The sequence below is a fragment of the Pipistrellus kuhlii genome, unplaced genomic scaffold (assembly GCF_014108245.1).
Source record: "Pipistrellus kuhlii isolate mPipKuh1 unplaced genomic scaffold, mPipKuh1.p scaffold_m20_p_17, whole genome shotgun sequence".
Taxonomy (NCBI): domain Eukaryota; kingdom Metazoa; phylum Chordata; class Mammalia; order Chiroptera; family Vespertilionidae; genus Pipistrellus; species Pipistrellus kuhlii.
Genome location: NW_023425482.1, coordinates 5,107,073 through 5,129,847, shown reverse-complemented (window position 1 = coordinate 5,129,847; position 22,775 = coordinate 5,107,073). Strand labels below are relative to the sequence as shown.

Here is a 22,775-nt window from a genome sequence, read left to right as displayed (position 1 = left end):
CGGTCTGGGTCAGGTTGGAGGGCCCTCCATTAGTGGCCAACTGCTGAGCCCTTCTGGCCTTGATACCGTGCAGGGTGCTTGAATTCTCCCCCGACCTTTCACTCATCTATTCTGGTTTTGGCTCATGAACGTGAGGCCCTGTCCCCCGTGCAGGGCGGGCATGCACTGGGGAATCGCAGAGCCAGCCCATCGCTCGCTCGCCTCATGGCTTGGGCACATTGCTTTGCCTCTCTGAACCTCAGACAGAGATCTCAGTAGAACCCGCTTTCCAGGGTGTTAGGAGGAGTCAGCAAATGCTGCATGGAATGCTCTGGACCAGCCTTGGCTCCCAGCAGAACTCAGCCACATCAGTCACTACCATCATTGTCGTCATTAATAATGGATTCCATGGAAAAGCTCCTGGCACAGGCTTGGCAGGCACCTGGGAGCACAGAGACAGGTGTGGCTCATTGTTGCCAGGGAGGGGCAGGGAAGGGGCTCAGACAGCTCAGGGCTGAGGAAAGTGGGTTGACTGGAAGGAGAGCCAGCCAGGACCAGCACAGGCAGGCTGTGAGCCTGAGTGTCCAGCTCCAGGTGAGGGGTGTAAGCTCATGGCGGGCCACCTGTGAGGGCCTCCTCTGCCCTGGGAGGGAGCTGGTACCGTGTGTAGAAAGGAAGGCTCCTGCCATGGAGACTGCTGCTGCTTCGACTTAGCTGTGTCTGAGACACGAGCAGTGGGGTGGGATGGGGGCTGTGTCAGGCTGGAGATGTGGCAACTGCTCTTGGTTGTGCATGAATGAATAAATGAGTGGACGGATGGATGGATTTGCTAGTGGAAGCCATTTCCTGCAATCTGCATGATGCTGTATTAGTGGGAAATGATCTTTGGAGAAAGATAGTCATAGCTCTGGCCTTTATACCATTTTCTCAATACGTATTCATCCAACAGAAGACCTTTATGCAGAATGTGTTTTTAGAAACATCTATAAACCAATAGCAAAAAGACAAAGACCCCAACATAAAAATGGTCAAAAGTCTTGAATATATACACTGAGTAGTCAGATTATTACCATCTCTGAACACATGAAAATCTAGCCACTCAGTGTATATCCAATATAATAAAAGGCTAATATGCAAATTGTCCCCTAGACCCAGAGCAGGCAGGCCAGCCAATTGTCCATGTTCCCTCCCCCTGGCCAGGCTGGCTACACTCCACCAATGCAAGAATTCATGCATTGAGTCTCTAATACACACACACACACACACACACACACACACACACACTGAGTGGCCAGGTTATTATGCGGTCAGAGATCATAATAATCTGGCCACTCAGTGTATTTCACAAAGAAGGCCAAATGGACAGTAAATATTGGAAAACATGCTCAGTTATATTAGTCATCAAGGAAACATAATTAAAACCCATGAGATATGGCTGTCCATTCACCAGAGGTTCTAACGTGAAACCCCTGGGCCACAATGAATGTCCAGAGAGCACAAAGCTCCGGGAAGGTGTGCACTGGGAAACCCTTCGGCTTTCTCTACCCACAATCTAGCGACTGCCCTCCTGGTGGGAATGCTCACCTATGTTTGCAAAACACATGGACTGGAACCTTCTTCAGAGCCCAAGCTGGAAACCACCTGAATGCTCATCAGTAGTGGACTAGACAGATAAACTGTGTTCACACAATAGAATTCACACAAAAATATGGACAGCTCTTACCCAGGAAAACATCATGAATCATCACAAAATGCAAATCAAAACCACAATGAAAAGCTACTTTATACCCATTAGGATGGCTACCATCAAAAAGAAAGAAAATAACAAATATTGGTTATTTTGAGGATGTTGAGAAATTAGAACCATTGCGTACAGTTAGTGGGAATGTAAAATGGTACAACCACTGTGGAAAATGGTACATTTCCTCAAAAATCTAAACATAGAATTACCATATAACACAGCAATTCCACTTTTGGATGTAAATCTAAAGGAAGTGGAAGCGAGTCTCAAACATATATGTGTATACCCACGTTCACAACAGCCTTATTCAAAATAGCTATAAGGTGAAAACAAACTCAAGTGTCCATTGATGGATAAACAAAAGATGTGTATGCCTTTCATGGAATATTACTCCGCCTTAAAAAGGAAGGAAATTCTGACCCAGGCTACCATGGAGATGAGCCTTAAGAGCATTAAGCTCAGTGAGATAAGCCAATCACAAAAAGATAAGTGTTTTATGGTTCCACTTACATGAGGGACCGATAACAGTCAGATTCATAGAGACAGAAAGTAGGATGGTGGCTGCTGGGGCTGGGAAGAGGAGCGAGAGTTTTTGAACAATGGGGACAGTTTCAGTTCTGCATGATGAAAAGAGCGATGAGATGGATGGGATGATGGCTGTACAACAATTGAATGCACTGGATGTCATGAATTCTAAACGTAGAGATAGTTAGGATGGTAAATTTTATGCTATGTATATTTTATCAAGTAAAAATAAAAATGTGATGAATCTCATAGGTATAGGGTGAAATGTAATGAAATCTCATAGGCATAGAATGAAAGAAGCCGCACCCTGTGATCCACCAATAAAAGTGGCCCCGCTGACCGGCCCCTGAGCTGTCAGCCAGGCCCCTCCTGGGCAGGTCCAAGGAAAAGGGGCCATGCCTGGCTCGATGGGGCTCTGCTCACCAGTGTGCTTGAGTGGAGTGCAGGGAGCTGAGGCTACGTACTCACTTTTCCGACTCTGTTCTACTTGGAGAAAAGATTTAATAATTCGGAAGGGCTGTGCTGGGATAAAGTCAACAGCTGCATGGAGGACTCAGCAGGCTGCCTTCAGTCTTCCCTGGAACACAAGAACCTCCTCGGAGCCCCACTGTGGCCCCAAGACCTGTGCTGGAGAAGGATAGCGTCAGGGGTCCCACTGCCCCGTGCACACGGCCAGGCCATTTTACAAATGCACGTACACTCACGCACACACGCACACCTGCATTCTCCAATGTAAAGACTTTTTAAAACACACACACACGAATGCTCCCTAAAGGGAGAGTGAGCGTGGGAAGGGGGGCATTCTCCAGAAGGCCTGTCTGTCGCTACGTCGACATCTGTGCGGGAGAGATGGAGGCCAGATGTTCCCACGGGGCCACCATGACCTGGAAACTATTCATTAGACGGCGGATGAGATAGGAGCGTGTGGTGTTTGGCCACGGGAGGCAGCTATTTTTTATGTTTTGCTGACAGTCTAAAACGATCCTACATAAACCAGAGGATGGAAGTAGCCAGCGAGCACCTGGAGAGGATAAACCCAACCAGCTTCCGGAGAACACAGCTGTGGCCGGGAAGCCCGAGCCGCCAGCACTCATTTTTAATGAGAGATATCAGCGGAGGGTAGGAGCACATCTCTGTGGGGACCCCTTCAGATTAGTGAGAGCTTGTTCTGATCATGGATGCCACGGAGGGCAGAGAATGGGAGCCATCGCCCGGAGGATACCCTTGGAGCTTGTAACCCCTGCAGCCATTGGCGTTCCCCGAGCGCAGCTTCGACAGCTGGGGTGGGAAGACACCTCCTAGGCCGATGGCGCGAAGGGTTTCTCAAGTCCTCACAGTGTCAGTCCCCCGTTGTGACAATCCTGAAAGGAGGGCACAGTCTTTATCTTTGGGTTCTAAACGGACCAACTGAGGCACGGAGAGAGAGGGCGAGTGCCCGGGCTCCCTGGAAAGTTAGCCCAGAGGCTGGGACGGTACCAGGTCTGTTGACTGTGGATTCGGCAGTTTTTAAACAAATGTTTGTCGCAGCTTTGATTCTTCTCTTCCCCAAATGGCTGCAGCCTGTGGGTGGGAACGGGAGAGTCCTGGGCTGCCCATGGGACTGAGAGGGGATGAGCACATTAACAGTCTGAGGACCAGCCGTGAGGCCAGGCAGGGGAACAGAGAGGGGAGGGCAGGGCACCGACCACGAGCTGCCGGCAGAGAGGTCCAAGGTGAGACCCAGCATCCTGCAGGATGAGGCCAGAGGGGCTAGAGCGAGCAGCAATGCAGACCTATCAGGACGAGGGTCCTCTCCCGGAGCCTGTGGGAGAGACCCACTGCCCCACAAGGTGCCTCCAGCAACCTCAGTTAGCCCTGCTCAGGGCAGTAAGTGATGCCATGGTGAGGGGACAGAGGGTCACCCCTGCCTGAGTGACACCCTCCTCTCGGGGACACCATGCAATGACCAACAAAAGCACGTTAGAATTGGGCCCCTTGACTGCAAAGGGGCATATGGGGTGGGAAACAGAAGGAAGGCACCAAGGAAACAGGGGCATGCCAACCTCGATGGCTGTGCCCGTCGATGACAATGAGCACATCTGACCATCCCTTGGGCGTGTGGAGAAAACGGAGACACACTGGGTGTACACGTGGGCCTGGGGTGGGCCCCGTAAAGAGGACTGTGAGAAGGATGGGAGGAGAGCATCAGACAGCCTCTCCCCATGTGGCTTCACAGCCCCCGCCCTCCCCTGCAGCCCAGGGGCCTGGATTACAGTGGCTTCCTGAGAGGAAGCCCTGGTGCCGCTTCTTCATGTCTCTGTCTAATCGCCTGTTTGTCCTCTGCAGAGGCTGCAGTGGCTGAGAGGGAAGAGCTGCAGAGGGCGAACCAGCGGGCAGACTGGCAAGTCCTTCGGGGTGGAAACAGCAGCCTGAGAGCAGGTGTCAAGGTAAGAGGCAGCTCTCTCTTCTACTTAAGAGTTTGATTTGACGCCACATCCTGTTTATTTTGCTCCTGCTGTTCCCGCAGGCTCCACGGACTGGGCTGTGTGAGGGTGTTAGTGCTGCCCTGACGATGGTGCGTGGCTAGCACTGAGCTGGTGGTAGTGCACCGTTAGCTTTGAGCTGATAGAGGTTCAGGGGGGTTCATTATTTGTCAATGTCGGCGCATGGTTAGTACTAAGCTGACACTGGTGCACCATTTGGGGTGGTCGTGGACAAGAGATGTGACCCAGGCATTCGAGTGGCTCTTAGAATGGACCAAAGACAGGAAAATTGTCTTCAGCCAAGTCCAAGCCTTCGAGGCAGTGGCTCAGGGGGCCGTGCTGGCTGTGTCCACAGGGGGGCGGAAGGCAGCACTGGGTGAGCGGTGTGTGTGTTGAGGGTGGTTAGAAATAATGCTATCTACCTTCACCTTGTGCTCCGGGCTGAAAAGTGGGGTCACGTCTAAAGCCAGAGCTGGGCACTGGGTGGCAGCCACTGGGTGGCAGCCACATGGTGCTGCATTGAGGAACTCCCCGGGCTGCCTCTGGGCCTGGCAGAGAAGCCCCTGGGAGCCACGGGGAGGAGAGCAGCCTGCGGAGCATGCCCATGTGGCCTGCTGTACTCTCGGCCCCGCCTTCCCATTGTCCTTGGGAAGAAAGTGATCTTCTGATGTCCACGCTGCTGAAGATGCTGGGGACATCTGGAGGCAATGTGTGCAGCGGCGCCTGCGCACGAGGTGCGGAAGGCGGCCAGGTCTGAGCAGAGTGCGAGCCCTTCTTGTCCAGATGTCAGCTCTCCAGCCCCGACCCTTGTCTGCGGGCTGTGACAGAGCACCCTGAGAAAGAACCTGACCGTAAACTTGTAAGGTTGTCCTGCCCACAACAGTAACCCTGTTACAAGAACCAGCTACATCTGGCGTCTCCTAATGAGATTGGGGAGGCGGGGGGCGGGGGGATGCTACGGCTATAAAGTCGGCCTCTGGAGAGTGGCTTCCTCTGAGTGGTTTCTGATAAGTTTGCATCTCTCTCTGGGCGGGTGTCCCAGGAGCGCACGCTTCCCAGCAGCCCCAAAGCCCCGCAAACAGGCACGCAGAATCCACTGCAGATGGACATGGAGCGTAAAAGGGACAGCAGGGCCTGTGCAAGTCCTTCAGGAATGTGGCCAACACATTATGTCACGAGATCCGCCATCCATTTTCTCATTTCTGGTGGCTGAAGACATTGCTGCTCACATTGTTTATTGTAGCCTTTGACGTTTATTGGAGCAAACGTTGGGTGGTAAGCGGTTGGCTGTGAGAGGGGCCAGGAGATTGATGGGGAGGAGGCGTGAAGGGACTTTCTGGAGTAATGGAAGCCACATATATCTTGACAGGGTTTGGGTCACACTGGGAGATGCCTTTGTCAAAACCCACTGGATGATATAAGTAGGATGTGAGCATTTCATCGTATAAATTAAAAAAAGCAAATGTTGCACTCTAGTTAATGCAATTCATGCTGCAGTGTTCAGGGATGGTGTGCATGGATGTCTGCTTTGCCTTTTAAAATGCCTCAAAAAATAAGACGGGCAGATGTAGGGAGGGTGGGGGGCAGGGGAGAGAGGCAGGCACATTTGTAATAAGATGCACAGCGAAATGTGACTAATTGTGAACCAAGGTGACAAATCTGTAGGTGTTTGCTGCTCTGTTCTTTCAGTTTTTCCGTGTTTGAGAGTTTCCCTAATACAATGCTGGCAAAAAAAATCTGGGTGGGGTGGGCGGAAGGTATGGGTACCTGTTATATTATCTTTAGCCGTTCTGTACTTGTGATCCACAGGGATTCATGGAGTCGATATGGGTTCTCAGGCAAGCGCCTTTGCTGATCACTTGCGAGTGAGCCGCAGCCCCAGGTTAGCTGTGGACAGCAAGGGGAGGCGGTCCCAAGTGCACCCAGCTTTGCCAGGTTCCTTGATGCTTTGATGATGTTGCTCCAGGGGTCTTGCAGCTCCACAAGCAAACACAGGTCCAGACTCACCCTAACAACAGGCTTCAGCAAGGACAAGCATGAAATTGACCACCAACAGCCGAAACCGGTTTGGCTCAGTGGTAGAGCATTGGTCTGCAGACTGAAAGGTCCCAGGTTCGATTCCGGTCAAGGGCATGTACCTGGGTTGCGGGCACATCCCCAGTACGGGGTGTGCAAGAGGCAGCTGGTCGATGTTTCTCTCTCATCGATGTTTCTAGCTCTCAATATCTCTCCCTTCCTCTCTGTAAAAAATCAATAAAATATATATATTTTTTTTTTTAAAAGAAAAAGAAAAAGAAATTGACCACTAACAGTCCCAGGGTGGGGGCCCCTTCTAAGGAGAGCCAAGGGGTGGTGGGCAGGTACCGAAAGGTGGGAAAGGGACACCTTCCCTGAGAGGGCCCTGTCCTTCCCCACAGAACCCTTTACAGGTTGATGTGGCCCACCACCCCTGAGGCAGGATCAGAGCCTGGACCAGCAGTTCTGGTGGCTGACATCTGCTATCATCAGAAGAGTCAGTCCCAGGTGGTGGCCAGGGCTTTCTGCACCTGCCCCTTTGTTCTAAGCCTCCGGCACATTCCTCTCCCTTCCCCTTCCTCTGCCCATCCGTCTGTCTGCAGAAGCCAGTTCCTCATACCACCCTCTCACAGCCGGGCACCTGGGGCCACTGATCTGGGCTGCAGATGGCTGTCCTCTTCCTCCCTGACCTTCTGTTCTCTCCTGGTGCGGCCTCTGCCAGGGCTTTGTCTTGAGCCGATGTGGGAGGGAATGCAATGTCAGTGCTGATGAGATGGCACCTCTCACCTGGGGCTGAGACAAAGAGGTGCACTGTTGACCTCAGCTTCCTGTCCATGACACAGGGGAGCTCCCAGTGTTTCGTCATCACCAGTGAAGCTGGTGTGAGCATCCTGAGCTCCCTTGCGTGCAGAGTTCTCTCTAGGTGCGAGCATGCACCTGGATGTTGCACATGGAGGAGGGGCATGGGCAATGGCACCCTCAGAGCCAGGCATTTCCAAAAGGGCTGCACCACTGTCCATGCCCACCAGAGGGCAGCCCTGGCTCCAGGCACCCGCACAGCCTCCGTTCCTCCTTGTCTTCATCAATTGAGTGGTGGCAAATTGTATCTCACTTTTTATTTTACTGTTTCATCGTATTATAAATACACATCATTTATCAATAGAATGCTAAATAGTCCTATTAGGCCTGTATGAGAAACAAAGCCCCTCCTAGGCCCTCCATCCATCGGCACCACTTCCTGTCCTTGAGTATTCAGGCCCAATTCATGGAGCTGCTGCTTGGGGCCCTGCCTCTGGCACAGAGGATATTTGTATCCTGGTACCTCGTGACGCTGTTTTAGACACCATGTGTTCGTCCTCCACACTAGACCTTTTGCACCCACGCTGGTTAGCTCCGTGTTGCCTTCATGGCGATCACATAGCCATGATTCATGGTCGAGTTTTGTCATGTGCACAAGTTCCTTTTCTCACGGCACATTTCGTTGTAAGTGTCTTGGCATCTAGGCTGGTTGGCTATGGTTGTCTGGCTTGCATTCCTGTGCACTCATCACTAGTTCCATCCCAAACTCCCTCCCAGCCACCTCATCCCTGGGGGCTTCTGCTGCCCCAGCCTGCCTGCAGGTCCCCATGCCTGGGCCCCTACTGATGTTCTTGGAATTTCCTTCCCATCTTCCTGGGAAATATCCTCACCTGCTCTTGTGTGGAATCCTCTACTTCCAAGATCCGCATCTTGAGCTTTTTTTGTTTACTCCCTTGTTTTCCTGGAGTGCATTCCCCTATAGCTTCCCAACAAGGATTCCAGGGACATACGTTTGCTGAGAACTTGCATGTCTTCAAATATGTTTATTCTTCTTTCTTTTTTTCCCCTCCATTGTTCAGAGAACAATAAAGATTTATTTAAAAATAAATAAATAAATAAATAAACAAAAAACAAATATGTTTATTCTACTCTGTCACTCAAGCTTCTCAGTGGCAGGACCTCTTTGGGATTTAGCGTTTGTTCATTCTGCTTCTCTTGCTTAGAATATTATCTCCTCCGCTTCCACCCACCCAAACTTTTTCCAATCTTTAAGGTTAAATCCACCTGCCTCCTCCTTCAGGAAGCCTACCCGACTTCCTCAGTCCTAGGTGATTGCTTCTTTCTTCTGTCCCTTATGCTGTTTATGATCTGCATTATAGTTATTCATTAATTCAGCACACTTCTTGAGCACCTATTATATGTGTTGAAGGACTTCACAATGAATCAAAAACAAATTCTAGAAGATGCCTAGAATTTGGAGCGAGAAGGGACCCCCGATACCATCCCATGTAAGCCCTTGTCATGTAGGTGGAGAGACAGAGACCCACAGGATCATAGGACTTCCTTGCCCACCAAAGACCCAACCCAGTTCTCCTGACTTCCAGATGCTGGTACCCTGATAACAACTATGAGCAAAGGCAACTTAATGTAAAAAGGGGACAAATATTGTTAAAAGAACAAATACAAAAACCTACCCCTACTTCATGGTGGACGGGGGAGTGTATTGTCATTCATTTGCAAATAAAGAAACTGAGGCAGAGAGAAACAAAGTGGCTTATGAGGGTGGAATGGGGATCTCACTCCAGGCAGTTGGACGCCAAAGAGAGGTGTGTGCGAACGAGTATGTGCTGAGCTCTCTCTTGGCCCATGTGCCTCCAGATCCTCATAAGTGGTGTTAGAAGTGCACCGACGAGCAGGCTTCCATTAGGATTCATGGACCAAATACGCAGCCTTCCGGGTCAGGTGTTTGTTGCCTTTCTCATATGGAGAGGGTGACTCCCTGTGACATCGCCTCACCACGAAATAGCTTCTGTGGCCAAGAAACCTCATGCCATAGCTCAGGGCACTGGACATTCAGAAGTGTCCGAAGCCTGGGGCTCTGTCACAACACAAGAGAGACAGACTGTCTGGGCGTTGGTCGGGACAGCTGCTTGTTCCCGGTCCCAGTTGCGAGGCACACAGCGGGGCGCACACAGCGGCTGTCTACCGGGCAGCTCCATCCCAGAGAGCTGAGGCACTTACCGCAGACGGAGCCATCACCACGGGCTTATTCACACCAGCAGGAACCAATCTGTGCTCTGAGCTGCTGCCCGGCATCAGCCCGGCGATGCGTTTCCTCTCCAGCGGATGGATTTCCAGATGAAAGGCGAAATTTCCTGTGCCATTGATCTCAAAGTTGTCTCTTGGATACTTCTCACTTCCTCTCAAACAGGGCGCACAAAGGGGAGAAATAAAGATAAATTTTTTGCAGAAAAGGGGCGGACGTTGGGAGTTCTTTGAACAGGCTGCTCCCAGCTCGGTGTGTGAAGCCCCTTCCTCCACAGGCAGTTCCTCTGCAGCCTCGGGGATGTGACTCCTCAGGGCCGTGTTCAGTGTCATGCAATGAGCGAGTGGGATTTGGTTCAAAGAGCCCCAAGCAGCATCGCCTTCGCAATGCGCAGACATTTCCTTCCTAAGAGATTCCTAAGAATTCTAGGGCTCCATCCTGTCATATTCAGTTTTACATTAATAAAGGTTGAGAATCTAAACAGCCTTAACTCTGAGCGTTGTACATTAAGTAGAACTGTTGCTATTGGTTCCTATCTAGCCATCCCCCTCCCACCTCTAAACTAAATCACAACAGAAGCTCTCCAGGTCTGCTCTCCCACACCCTTGCAATCATCATGGTTGTTTTTTTTTATGCTGTGGGTTTTCAACACATGTCTGCTGAATAAATGAATGAATGAGTGCAGGAGTAAATGAATGGGAGAGTGAATGAATGAGTGAGTGAATTAACAGCTACTAAGTGGCCAATTGTTCAGAATCTGATAAAAAAAAAAAAAAAAAAAAAAAAAAAAAAAAAAAAAAAAAAAAAAAAAAAAACCTGGTGGATATCAAGCCAACCCTGTATTCAGCATGCCATGTTTTCCGTGGGAACCCATACCCTCTGCCTATTCCTGATGTGAGTGCGGAATCGTGTGTTCCCCCACTGAACTGAACTCCTCCCTTCTTAGGGGGCACCCAGGGAGTGACTTCCAGGTGCTTCTCCATCCAGGAGCTTCCGTTTCTCTCTCGGAGAGATGCCCAGGCTGAGCAAGCCCAGGTGCGTGACTAGAGTTGCTGTCTGAGAGCATTGCTCTGCAAGTGAGCTGCACGACTGTACACACAGACATGGTACCCAGTGCACACATGAGGGGCGCCCAGGGAGGGACCAGACGATGCCAGCAGTTCGGTCTCGTCCATCTCTGTGTTCTGTGGCTCTGGGAGGGCTGAGCTCTAGAGAAGCCATTTCTCCCGGAGGGTCTGGTGGAGACAACAGGACCATCTGTGCTCCTGCACACGTGGGACATGGCTGCCTGTGTGCCTGTGCCCTCTATGTGCACATCACATTGACACGAGTGAGTCCTGCAGCCAGCATTTGCCCGTGGGTGCCCGGTGTGGTAAGCCTCACCTCCCTTGCACTCTGCAGAGGACACTGCCTTTGAGGGGCAGGAAGTGACTTGCCTGGTGGTACCCTGTGGCCTCCCCTTCCTCCGCAGGTCATTCCTCCAGCAATTTCCCCTCCAGATCAGCCCTTGCAGACCTAGGTGTTGCAATAGCCTCAAGGCCATGGGGCGGGGGTTCTGATAACTGGTCCCAGACTCCAGCTGGCAGGCCAGCGGCCTTGGCAGGGATGTCCCTGTCCTCCAAGGGCCCAGGGCTCTGGCCGCATGGGGATGGGACGGAAGGCAGGGAAGGGCCGTTCTGCCCCCAGGCAGAAAGATGGCTCTGGTGTGGCTCTTCAGTGGGGTCGTTTGGTGCTGGTTGGGTCAGACTTGAAAACAATGGCTGTGGAAAAGTGATGTGTTCAACAGGCATGTCTCCCAAACTTCAGAAAAATCATTTTTCTGTTAGAGAGATGGAGCAGACATGTAGCCAACACACATCTACCTCCCTGCCCACGACCACAGCCCCAGGTCCCGTCTCCTCCCGCGGGGATTGCACTTGGCACGAGTCTTGCAGCCTGCATGCAGTCTGCTCCTGAAGTATGGAGGCCAGTCTGTGGCCCGGCATGGCTTGGGACAGCAGCTGGCAGCAGGTGAACAGGTCACCTGATCATGTTAACAACCCAGACGCTAAAGGTGTGTTTCCAGGTTCCATCAAGACGTGTTTCAGTGCCATGTGAGGGTGATCCCACCTGGGTGACAGGCCTGCTCTGTCCACACCAACTTTGCCCTGCTTCTTGTTTCCTTTTCCTTTCACCTTCTGTCATCACACTTACTGTGAGGCACTCTGTCTGCCTCCATGAGGGGCAGGGCCCACAGGCCTGCCCAGGGCCCTCCACGTCTCTCACGGTGCACAGCAAGCAGCGAGGAGGCAGTAGCAGATGATGAGATGACTTGCCACCTCCCATGCCTGACATCCTGTTCACACCTCTTCTTGGAGCTGTGACGCCCCCTGACCAGGGATGTCCCATGAGCAGGAAGGAAGCTTTGCCTCTGAGTTGAGGGGAATGAGGGGGAGGAAGATGCAATTGGGGTGAGGTGGGGACCTCCAGGACAAAGTCCCTGCCACTGGGAAATCAAGTCCCTCTGTGTCTTCAGATTCATAAATGGTCCAGGTGCTTTGAATCACAGTTGCAAACAGGGCTCTGCCATCTCCTTTACCGTTCCCCACCAGGGCCACAGCCCACAGGGTTGGGGCTGGGAGAGCTGGCTTCCAAACACGTGAACTCCTGCCCCTCACTACCACCAGTTCCATCTGGACTTCAAGGCAGGGGCTCTGGACCGGTGGCTGTCCTCCCCTGAAGGCGGAGCTGCCCTGCGATGGATGAGCAGGAGCACCCCAGCCAGAGGCTCTTCCTCAGGGCTCCCCCCTCCTCCTGGCGCTGCCACACAGAGGCGCCTTCAGGGAGACAGGCGGGCCTGGCACCAGAGCCAAGTTTCCCCCGGTCCAGCCACTGGGCTCTGCGAAGAGCCTGTCCCCTCCGAGTCGCCCACGCGGGAAGTTCTATTTGGAGCAGGGCTGATGGGCGGCAACCCTGGGTCAAGGCGGCCCATGGAAGGCAGAACCGAGCATGTCTCTGTTGTTTTTAACGTTTCATGGTAGGAAAATGTAATAAAGTGCACAGGGTGTGAAAGCATTTACGACTGTTATGACTTGGGGTTTACACACTCTGTGTATCAGCCCTGCACCCCGAGAGAGGCAGTCTCCCAAAGGTCACAGCACCCCTCTCCTCTCCCCTGGATGGCCCCTCTATCCCACCCTCCTGAGAACTTCTCCAGACTGCGTGGGATTTCCTACTGAGATAGAAATCACAACTATGCAGGCAGGAGGATGTTCTGTCTTTACGTAGACAGGCGTTCTGGAAATTTCTTCCATCCTTGAAGCCAGACCCCACATCCTTGCAGGGCCCACCCACCTGGCCCCGTGGACCCCTTTGAGGGCAGGCCTTCTTCTGCATCTTGGCAGCTCTTCCAACATTGACCTTTGACCGTGAGCTTTCCCCAGAGCGAGATGAGTGGCTGGGAGATATAGGCACACAGCAGCTATCTGGGGAGTGGAAAGAACCCAGGCCACCCTCTAGGAGTCCCCAGCCCACAGAGTTATAGGCAGGTGGTGCTTGCGTAGCAGCAGGAAGGACCCTGCAAGCTGGGGCTGGGTGTCAGGGAGGAGGTGAAGCCTGGGTGTCCAGATAGATGAGAGGGTGGGGCAGTTCATGGTGCTGGCAGAGATTGCTCCGGAAGTGGGAGCGAGAGAGCAGGGACCAAGTCTCATAGCTCTAGATGCCATGAATGTGCGAAGGACAACATCTTGGACAATCCAATGGGGGCTCCTCTGTGGCTGCAGCTTTCTGGGGCCACAGGACGAACCCAGAGAACAGTCTGAGCAGAGGGTCCTAGAGGCAGAGCAGGCAGATCTGCTCCTGGGCGGTGAGTGTGGGTTAGATTCTGCAGAAGCCACCCAGCTGGGCACCAATCCCTCTGGATGCACTTGGTGGGCTATGCCCAAGCCTGAGGTCTTGCCAGCATTCCTGGTGCTTCCACTGAGCGAGATGGAGGAACAGGCTGGTGGCCCTAGGCCTTTCCCTCTGGGGGGACTCTGTCAGGGAGTTGCCCATCTGCCAGCTGTGCCAACTTGTACACCAGGGGCTGAGCACCCTGCCTGGAGCTTCCCCCTCTGTGTAGGCCAGCACTGCCCGGGGGGAGGCGGGGGCAGTGTCATGGGGACTCGTCTGAGCAGGACCATAACTTTAAGTGGCAGTGTTTGCACAGTCCCTCACCAGACGCCTCTCGGTGCCGCCTGATGTCGCGGTGGAGACAGCAGGGCAGGGCCTCTGCAGAGGAGGAAGGAACTGGGTGGGTCCTGGACGCCTGGCAGCCCAGCCAGGAAGGCCCAGCTCCAGGCGGTCTGGCTGACATCACTTGACCTTGGTTGTTTGACCCAGGAAAACGACACTAGAATTTCTCTGCTCTCTGTCATTAGCCTGCAGACACTTTGATTTCAACAAGGCCGATTCTCCCCCAGCAGCCCGTGGTCCCCTGGCAGCACCTCCCCATGCTGTGCAGACATGGAAAAGGGGATCATGGAGGGACACTGGGTCTGTCACAGGGAGACCCACTTTCAGAGCTGGGCTCCACCCCCAGGAGCCAGTCACCTGACCAGCGGTCTCAGCACCTTCAGCAGAGGCTGGTAGAGACATGCCAGCGCCCATGCAGAGCACAGGGCACGGTCCCGTGGGCAGTTTTGAGAGCCCTGCTGGCTCTGCACTCGGTGGCGCCCTGGATATTTTATCCCAGCCAGGAGCCGGCCACCCCCCAGCGGGGGCTGTCTTCCCAGCGGCGGCACTGCTGTGCACAGAGGGAGCTCGGGCTAACGCTTGCAGAGTGGACATAAGCCCCTTGAAATAATGAACAGGCCGATCTGCAAGGGTCTGCTTCTAGAAAATTCCCATCCCTGGGGCCTCCCCAGTGACTCCTGAGAGGACTCGGTCAGAACATAGCCATCAGGAGTGCTCGGACGTGAGAGGCCAGATGGCCGCTCTGAGGGGCAGCCTTGCTCCTCCAGGGGATAACTCTGGGATGAGAACTTCCCTCTGTACACAGCGGAACTTTGGGGGTGGAGGGGAGCACTCCATGAGCAGCCCCTTTAGGGAGCCTCCAGGCCGGTGGGGGCAGCTGGCCATTTGTAAATGGGAATTCCCAGGAGCCACCGGGAGAAACCTGTGGGGTGATGGTTGTGAGCCAGTGTGGGACCCCTTCAGGTCCCCACGGGGCAAGGCTGGCTGTGCCGCTGCCATCCGCCTGCACTCTGTGCCTCCGGGCCCCACCGGGCCCCACCGGGCCCAGCCGCCCAGGCTGTGGGAGGGTGGGAGTTGTTCAGGAGGACGATCTCTGGCAATTGTTGCTGCTTCCTAGCTCATCAGCAACTTCCAGGCCCTCGTCTGCAAACAACACATGTGACGTGGTCTTCACTGTGTCCCTTGAAGACAAGGAAACAGAGGCCCAGAGAAGCCCAAGGCCTCGTCTCAGCAGGGCCAGGGCCTGCTCACGCGCTGGCCTTCCCAGGCAGAGCACACGCCCAGAGACCCCGCTCAGGAGGGTCCCTGCGTCTTGGGTCTAAATCTATCAGACCCAGACGTAACCAACATCACGAGGAGGTAAGACAAGGCGGGGACCGGGGTCTGGCCACCTGCTGCCTGACCCACTGTCCTTGCTGCTGGCCCGGGGCCCCAAGCTTTTATGAAACGATTACATAGGAGCCCAGACGATATTAATGGTAAAAAAAAAATTTTTCATTTCTGAGTCTGGCAGACAGAGTCTCTGAAGATAAATTTCATTCCTTTTTTGTTTTTAAGAGCAAATCCATTAAAATGCGGAGCTTCGTGTGTCTCAAAAATCTATTTCGGGGGTTGATTCCTTTGGCGGAGTGACCGCGGCCCACCCTGCCTGACTCCCAGCCCTGCTTCTCGGCTTCCTTCCACCCGAGGACAGTGCGTCCCGCCGCCTCCCCTGCTCACGGCCTCTGTGCTCACTCCTGTGGCCCGGGAGGCGCCTCACCACCCTCTGATGGAGGAGACACTGGTCAGGGCTGTGCCTACAGAGGCCTCCCAGATGCTTGCTGGGTGAGAGGGAGTGGACGTTAGGACATGGGAGGCAGACGCGCATCTTCTCCCTGGCTCAGGCCAACCTTCTGTCAGATTCTGAGCCCCTGGCTGCTGCTTCTCAGGCTCCCCATCTGCCCACTTTCCAAAGACCCCAGGCTCTGCCTCCCTGTTTTCCATGTCCACCTCCCAGTTCTGTGCTGCGGGGACTGTGGGGGCTGCACCTCAGCACCTCTGCCCGAGGCTGCTGCGGAGCGGCCACGGAGGGGAGGCTGCTGCCAGGAAACTGCCGAAAAGACCAAGGGTGTGGGGAGGGCTTGGAACCCCTCAGCGCCAGCCACCTCTGACCCCTGGCACTCCTGGTCCCTGCCTGGGTCAGGGACACCAGCCTCAACGTTGTCTGTCCTTCAGGGGACAGAGCCAGGAGGTTTCAATTAGAACCTGCAAGGCAGAGGGGAGCTTCCTTACTCCCTGGCCTTCATCTGTCAAGTCAAAACATCGATCCCCCTGTAAGCTCTGGGCCCCAAAATAAAGCGGATTCTGTATTCACAGACTGTCGTCCTCAGAGTAGTCCTGAGGTGCACCCTGCGTGTGGCTGTTTACAGCTAAATAAACTAGAATGAAATGGGGTTAAAATCCACGTCCTCAGTGACCCCTGCCACCTTCAAGAGCGCCGTAGCCTACATTCTACTGAGTGGTGTGCTGAGGGCTTGGAGATGCCTGCTCCCCTGCTCTAACCTTTGCCAGGGCCATCTACACCCCACGGGCTTCCTGTTCCCGAACCCCAGCCTGCTACCCGGAACCCAGCTTTCCAGAGCCGCACTCCCCCCCGCCCCCCGCCAGCAGCCCCGCTCTGCCTGCCCCGCACAAAGCCTCCTGCTGACTGCTCCTCCGGAGCCTGTTTGAAGCCTGTCAGGAGAAAGCCTTGGACCTGCACAGACAGGGGAGCAAACCCCCGAAGGACCTGGGGCTCAGCTCCGTCCTCCACAGGCTGTCCTGCCGTCCTCCAGGAGGATCGCAGCCCGTTTGCCTTGCGTAGTTTTCTTTCCCACGCCTTCTACTGCCAGACTGCAAGCCTCCTGCAGGCAGACCCAGCACCCCTTCATTAAGAGCTTAATTCTGGTCAAACCCCAGTCTCCTCTGGAGAACGGGAACAAGACGTCTCCTCTCTGGGGGAGGGGGGGTGGGCTGTGCAGGCCACCACGGGGCCAGCCCCAGCGACGTCAGTTCTTCTCAAAAGTTGCCGATGATTGCTGAAACCCGCTTGGCTCAGTGGATAGAGCGTTGGCCTGCAGACTGGAAGGTCCCGGGTTCAATTCCGGTCAAGGGCAGGTACCTTGGTTGTGGGCAAATCCCCAGTGTGGGTGTGTGCAAGAGGCAGCTGATTGATGACTCACTCTCATTGACGTTTCTAACTCTCTATCTCTCTTAATTCCTTTCTGTGTAAAATCAATAAAATAAAAAATAAAAAAATAAAAAAAAGTTGCCGATGATGTGGGAGAGCTGCCCCTGTTCCCCTCGGAGACACGCCTCCGGAGGGAGCTGCCCACCAGGCCCCCGTGGGGCAGCTTTCCAGAGGAACCTGAGGGGCAGCTTTCCCTGAGCTGGCCCTGGGGCCGGAGTGAGCCCAGGTGGGCCTCCAGAGCAGGGGGGGGTGGGGGTGGGGGTCTTACCTGGCACTCTCAGGAGCCTGAGGGTGTGGGAGGGGCTGAGAGGGGGTGAGACCATGAATCTTTATCCGGTTTATCTAGCGGTGGTCGGTGGTCGGTGCCCTGAGAGCCCAGTGCATGGACCCAGCCCCACACGGCTGCACAGGGTTGACGGAGCCCCCCACCCACACCCCAGGCTGCTGCACAAGCCGAACTGTCCAAGATGGAAACTGAGAAGAGACAGGGCAGAGGACCCGGCGGGGCTCGCCTTCCCAAAACAGCGGAAGGGTGCTGGACTGAGCCGCTGAGTCACCGCTCACCCTGCTGACCCGCAGGGCCCGCGTGTCCGGTGCTCTCGAGACTTGGCACAGGAACTTGCGTATCCGATTGGCCAGCTGCTCGGGTCTCCGTGGTGTGCTCAGCCTAGGGAGCTGGGAGCCAAGGAGCATAAAAGGCAAGCACCAGCCCAGCGCATTCTTTCCCATCTTATTAGCATTTTATTCCTCCCAAAGAGCAGCTGCTCCTGGATGTTGCAAAAGCAGTTTATGGCTTTGGGCTGATTCTTTGAGGAATTTGCTTTGTCTCATCCGGCTAAGGAGGAAATGGTGAGCTGCATCGTCCGTGGAGGGAGGGGCCCTGGTGCTGCCCGTGCCCTGGAGGCCAGTGGACGTGCCCCCCGTGCTGGAGCGGGTCCCCCAGCCGAGGTTCTGAATTCTGGTCTCTTCAAGTCATGCCCACGTTCCCTCTAGGAGGCCCCCAACCAGCTTCTGAATGGGTTTAGGGGTTCCTGGATACCACGCCAGGAGCCGGTCGGTCTCCGACACCCACACTGAGTGAACTCAGAGCCATGAACGTCATTGGGGCGGAAAACCTCAGGGGGTTCTGACAGCCCTGCCTGGCGTGGGGCAGGTTAAGCTCAAGGGCTTCTGCACGTCCAGGAAATGTGAGTGCATGCACAGTCACACACATGTGCACACCCACCTCCCACTACCCAAGCCACTCACACATACATTAATGGGAACATTACTCACCTTGTTTTCACTTCCCTGTGGGAGGCCCTGGAGGTACAGGAGTTAGAAGCTCCCACCAGACCTGTGAGGGCTAAAGGAAGACACGAGGAAGCACCCTGTCCTCCGTCACTGACTTCCTCAGGCGCTGACGCATGCCCACACTGCGCTATGCGTGGCCACTAAGGGCTGAGTGTGCTTATCTGATGAGCATCCAAAAAACCTGGGTGGGAGCTGTCTTTTGTTCCAAAAACAGGTTTTAAGGTGCTCTGACTTTATTATATCTTTATTCTGTCCCTGACTTCACTCTCTCCTGGTGCAACAGAGTAGAAAGAAGTGAGTTTTTTCAAACAGTTTTATTGTATTTAGCTACTAGAGGCCCAGTGCACGAAAATTCATGCACTGTGGTCCCTCAGCCCAGCCTGCTCCCTCTCACAGTTTGGGAGCTCTCAGGAGATATCCTACTGATGGCTGGCCCCGCCACCCCGCCAACCTGTCATTCTCCTGTTCCATCAATTTGCATATTACACTTTTATTTTATGTAGGATAATTCACACACCATAAAGTCATCCTTTTAAAAATATGTTTTTATTGATTTTTTTTAAGAGAGAGAGGAAAGGAGAGGGATGGAGAGATAGAAACATTGATGAGAGAGAAATATTGATTGGCTGTCTTCTGCATGTCCCTAACTGGGGGTGGAGCCCACGACCTAGGCATGTGACATGGCCAGAATTGAACCAATGACCTCTTGGTTCAGGGGTTGATGCCCAGCCACTGAGCAACACAAGCCAGTCCATCCTTTTAAATGTACAGTTCCTCCTGGGGGATTTGGTGTATTTATGAAGTTGTGCAAACCATCACCACTAATTCCAAAAGAATTTTCATCACTCCCAAAAGAAACTCATATCCTTCAGCCATCACACCCCACTTCCTCCCCTCTATCCCCACTCCAGCCCCTGGCAACCCCTTATCTACTTTCTGTTTCCATGAGTTTCAACAATTAGCATAAATAAAACTGTATACTATGTGGCTTTTTGTGACTGGCTTCTTCCAGTTAGCATAATGTTTGCAAGATTCTTCCATGCTGTAGCCTGTGTTCGTGCTGCATTTAAACTGAATAACACTGTTTATTATATCACAACAGAGTGTTTGTCTGTTCATTCATTGATAGATACTGGGGTAGTTTCCACTGCTTGGCTATTGTGAATAACACCACCGTGAATATTCATGTAAAGTCTTTGAGTGTGCATAGGGCTTCATTTTTCTTGGGTATATACCTAGGAATTGCTGTCGTATGATGATTCTATGTTCAGCATTTTGAGGAACTGCCAGCCTGTTTTCCAAAGTGGCTACATCATGTTACATACCCACCAGCATTATGAGGGTTCCAGTTTTTTCACATTCTCACCAACTTTTGTTGTTTTACTTTTAGCCATCCCAGGGGGTGTGAAGTGGTTCTCACTCACAGTTGTTTTGAGTTACATTTTCCTGTAAACTAATTATGTTGAGCATCTTTTGATTGTACTTATTGGCCATTAGCATATCTTCTTTGGAGAAAAGTCTATTCGGATCCTTTGCACAGTATTGAATTGGACGTTTTGCCTTCTTATTATTGAGTTGCAAGCATGTGTTTCTTAAATATATATTTTAGACTCAAGTCCCTTAGCAGATAAATGATTTGTAAAAATTTTCTCCCATTTTCTGGGGTACCTTTTCACGTTCTTGATGTCATTTGCAGCATAAGATTTTTAATTTTGATAATGCCCCGTTTATTTTTTCTTTTGTTGTTTTTGCTTTGGGTGTGATGGCTAATAAATCATTGTCTATCTCCAGATCACAAACATTTATTCCTGTTTTCTCCTAAGAGTCTTATTGTTTTAGTCATTATTTTTAGGTTGTTGGCCCTTTTTGAGGTAATTTTGTGTACAGTGTGAGGTGGGGATCCAATTTCATTCTTTTGCATGTGGATTTCCAGTTGTCCCGCACCATCTGTTGTAAAGATCCTTTTTTCCTCATTGAGCTGTCTTGGCACCCTTGTCAAAAACCAATTGACTGTAAATGTGAGGGTTTATTTCTGGCCTCTCCATTCTATTTTATCCCATTAATCTGTGTATCTATTCTTATTCTAATTCCACACAGTCTTGATTACTGCAGCTTTTTAGTAAGTTCTGGAATCAGGACGTTTATGTCAACTTTGTTCTTTTTCAAGATTGTTTTGGTTATTCTGGGTCCCTTGCAATTCCATATGAATTTTAGGATCAATTTGGCAATTTTGGCGAAAAAGACAGCTGAGATTGTAATAGGAATTGTGTTGAATCAGAAATGGGACTCTAAAACCAGATTCTTTGGGTAATTTGGGGGTGACCTAGAGACCCTTTTTTCACTAGTGAGTTAAAACACAACATCTCATTTAATCCTCACAACCCCTTGAGTTGGGTGCTGCTGTCCCATGTCAGAGAGGGAAAACTGAGGCACCAAGAGGTCACATCAGGGGCCTGGGCCACAGGCGCAAGGTGAAGGGAGATCATTGGGGACAGTTAGATGCCCACAACCACAGGTCCAGCAATTGGTGGCCACTCTCTTGGCTACCTGTGTGCCTGATACCTGACTAGGTTCTGCAGAGTGGTGCTTACCTCTCAACTAGTGGGAACAGAAGCTTCCATTTGTTCTTTGCTGAGCCCGCTTGCCCCTGCTGGCTCATTTTTATCACCATGTAACCAGAGAGTGACCAAGTGACTTTACAGAAGAAGGCAGGCCCAAGAGTCAGCCAGGCTTTCCTGTGGCCACAGAAGGCTGCAGCCTTCCCAGGCGGGACGGGTTCCACGGCCGCAAGCTTCCGAGCTGAAACGCACAATGTGTGTCTGCCTGTGCAGGAGCAGGGAGAGTAAAGGCCCTCTCCTGAGAGCTCGGCTCCAAGGACCCCAGGAAGTGGCACCTTTCTACCTCTTGCCCAGAAGTGGGGTGCCAAGCCTAGAGGAGAGGCTGGTCCTGCCGGGGTCCTGGGAGGAGGCAGGTCGGGGGTGAGGGGGTGAGACAGGCAGAGGACTGCTGGCTGGCCAGTTTTCTTGACCCTCTCCCTCTTCCTGAGCCACTGAGGGAACAGGCAGGGGTCTCCTGGGAATAAGGGAGCCTCCACATGCGGCCTCCACTGTCCGAAGGCCATCCGCTCTGGACACTGCAGGAGCCCCAAATGCCTGCGCCCCACCTGGTGACGACCTGCACGCCAGGCCGGGGCGTGCTGAGGAGAGCCTCCTGGGTGGGTCTCTGCAGACCACAAGCACACAGAGGGTTGAACTGAACAGGCTGCACCACTGGCTCCATCACCTATGCAGCTGCAGCTCCACACCACTGCTACTCGCAGCCCCAGGTGTGAGAGGAGGCCTCTGTGCTACACCTGCTCTGCCAGGGGAAGCCAAGCCCAGCCCTACATGGCCCACCAGCCACCGGGCCACCTCACCCCTACCCCGGCTCCAATCCCCAGTACATCTGCACCTGTGTACACCGGGCCAGCGTGGCAAGGGGAGCCCTTAGGAGAGGGTGGCTAGTGAATGGTTGGAAGAGGTTTGCATCCCCTCGAAGCAGGAGGAGGAGTGCGGCATGGGGTCTGCAGACACCCACCCGGGGGCTCTCCTCAGCACGCCCGGCCTGGCGTGCAGTCGTCACCGAGTGGGGCGCAGGCATTTGGAGCTCACAGAGCCACTCCTTTGTCGCCCTTATGCTTCCTTCCTTTTAAGGCGACCTCCACCGTCCCAGTGTATCTGCCACGCTCCCTCGTCCCCGCCCCGCGCAGTGTTTTATTTCCCCCACTCTGGTTTCCAGCCACAAGTCTTTTCAACCTCAGGAAGTCTGTGCAGACATTTCCCAACTGGTTCTCATTGGCCATTACCCCAGGCCCTAGGAACTCACAGGAACCTTCCAGAAATCTCCCTTTATCTCCCAAAGTCCATCTGGTTCCGTTTAAGGATTCCCCATATTTCCTCCTGTTTTCGGAGTCGCAGAGCCGGCCTGTCTCCAGGCTCGGCCATCCTCCCCCCGTGGCAGTGATGAGCCCAGACTTCGTGAGCTGCAGTGGGGGCTCCCATGGCTGCACGCGTGGTGGGCCTGGCTCCGGGGCTCACGGGCAAGGCTTTCTTACTTCCCCTGCTGACCCGGTTGCCATCCCTGCCCTGTCCCCGATCTGCAATTTCTTCATCGTCAGTTATTTATGACCACGAATTCCAGCATGGGAGACGTGTCCACATGTGGTGAGAGGGTCCTTGGTCCCTGGGAGTCTGGGCCCAGCCACTGTGGGTCTGATGGCAGGCACAGTTACCTCCA

General features: G+C 53.2%; 1 protein-coding gene across 1 annotated transcript in view; it reads left to right on the top strand.

Annotated features, from left to right (window-relative positions):
* Window positions 1-22,775, top strand: part of ZNF469 (zinc finger protein 469) — a 187,844-nt gene that overhangs the window by 39,896 nt on the left and 125,173 nt on the right. The window contains exon 2 of the mRNA XM_045582609.1: window positions 4,571-4,671. The gene's annotated coding sequence lies outside the window, so the exon portion shown is untranslated. The remainder of the gene's footprint in view (window positions 1-4,570; window positions 4,672-22,775) is intronic.